The 2,284-nt window shown below is 41.2% G+C and overlaps 1 pseudogene; it reads left to right on the top strand.

Annotated features, from left to right (window-relative positions):
• On the top strand, positions 1-494 carry LOC123956063 (annotated as a pseudogene).
• The last annotated feature ends 1,790 nt before the right edge of the window (positions 495-2,284 follow it).

Below are 2,284 nucleotides of genomic sequence, written 5' to 3'. Positions count from 1 at the left end.
ATGTATCAGAAAAACTACTTTGGCAATCTTCTCTGCACTAGGAATAGCTCTCCTGCCACAGCTCCTTGTCCCCTGAAACTGTATGCCTGTGCAAAGTTCTTTCTTCCTGATCAGGAACACCTCTCAGCAATTGAGACGATCACTGTCTGCAGTGTACTAAAACCACGAAAGACACTGTCAGATGAGAATCTAAGCAGCTTGGCAACCCCATATCCTCTAACCTCACTTACTCCTAGATGCAGCTTTTGAACAAGTGCCATTTCAATGGACACTGACACTGCAGCCAAGTTCACTGGGGTTGGGGCTGCCATAGTAAGGGTGGCTGGCTATGGGCTGGAATTGGGACTGTATTTGGAAGCCTCATCATCGGTTTTGCTGGGAGCCCCTCTCTGAGGCAATAGCTCTTCTTCTAAACCATTCTGAACTTCGCCTTCTTGGAGACCATGGGGCTATTTTGCCTGATGGTGACCATTCTCATCCTCTTCACCATGTAAAGGAGCTGTCTCCAATTCTGATGCCTTTCTCCGAGGTCTCATTTCCCCTGTATGTTCCCTTTTTCTAAACCTCCCCAAGGAGCCTGGGGAAAGTGGTTGGCTCAGTTTGGCAAGAGGAAGACAAATACTACCGTATAAATGAGGGGAAAAAAAAGAGAACAATTACTTTGATTTTTCTGACCCATTGAAGTTATGAAGCAAACCATGAGGCTCTTAACTATAGAGAACACACGGAGGGTTGATGGGGGGAGGTGGGTGGGGGATGGGCTAAATGGACAGTAGACATTAAGGAGGGCACTTGTGTGGAGCACAGGTTGTTGTATGTAAGTGGTAAATCACTAAATTCTGCCCCTGAAGCCACCTTTACTATATATGTTAACTAATTGAATTTAAATAAAAATTTGAAATTAAAAAAAAAAAGAAATTTAGACACTAAAACTGAAGTCAGAAAGAAGACAAAACTTATTATAAAGTTATGTTATTTCATATCAAAGTCATCTTAGTTTTTCCTCAGTAAGAAGAATTCAGGAGTGTCCATATAATTTAACTATTTTAAAAATGAAATTTAGGAACTACATGCTCATCTGTAAATGAACAGAGAAGCAGAGAAAAATTATAGACACTATTTTTTAGCATGGGTGCTCACGGACAGGTGGGTCATGCAATAGTGTAAAGCCTAAGAATAGTGAATACAGAGGTTATGTCTCATAGTTCAGATTCCATCTATCTTGCTTTTCCTTTTCTCTGTAGGGAGTCTTTCTCTGTTTCCTTCCTTTCAACTACCTGATAAACCTCTTAAAATCCTTTACATATAAAGTTAAGTATTTGTTCATATTAAAACATTTTCAGATGCCCTCAGAAGTGCTAATGCTGCTGCCTTTGCGGGCTGTGGGTTACCTGTGTCTCATTTTTCCATTTTCTGAGGTCAACATTTGCAATAGGGTTCTATAACCATTTTCAAATTTATAGGTTCAGTGTTCTATGCTCTGGGTCCACTCCTTTTAGTACATGTACTAGTTGACATCCTGTTATTGTAAGAGTCATTATTCTGGATATTTCAAATAGAAAAAAATTGGTGAAAATGTTGTTTTCTCCAAGGATGGTCTAAAGAAGCAATTACTCCTTTTTCTTAAAGAACTGCTTCTACAAAGGAAACCAGACTAATCATCCCCATATTATCATCTAAGATGGTGCTAGCTAAATAATTTCTTTTCTGAAAATTATTTTATTCATAGAAATTACATATGTATGTATATATATATATTGTATATATACTGTAAGGACCTATTTAGAAACTGTCCCTGCCCCCCTCCCCCCAGGGGATTTACTTGGAAACAAGTCCAGGAAACCAGCTCCAGGTAACAAAGCCCAGATACAAGGGTGGGTCAGGCCAGGTGGAGACATCCGATCAGTGGGGGATTGCATACTGTCTCCTTAGCTACCAAGGAGTAGGGACCCCCGCCCTCTGGGAGCCTTTTTGGCGCCAATCCTAATCAAGGTGTAATAGGCAGGTTCAAATGTCTACGAAGGTAAATTGTAATTCAGTTGGTCACCTAGCATCACTGTGGAGTTTCCTGTGTGTGTTACATTTTCATTGGCCACCTGTGCGTGGCCAGGCCCAACCACATGGCCTTTGCCCTTAAAAGCTAGTCTGTGAAACAGAGAAGGGTCGCTCTCTCTTGTAACAGGTGCGGCCCTGAACATTCGGTTAGATTCTTGATGCTTGGTGCGAAATAAATCTTTGCTGGACTTTCGCCTTATATCAGTCTCGCTCCTTTAATCACGAACCC

The sequence above is a fragment of the Meles meles genome, chromosome 14 (assembly GCF_922984935.1).
Source record: "Meles meles chromosome 14, mMelMel3.1 paternal haplotype, whole genome shotgun sequence".
Lineage (NCBI taxonomy): Eukaryota > Metazoa > Chordata > Mammalia > Carnivora > Mustelidae > Meles > Meles meles.
The sequence above is the reverse complement of the archived record's forward strand: the minus strand, read 5'-3'. Positions and strand labels throughout refer to the sequence as shown.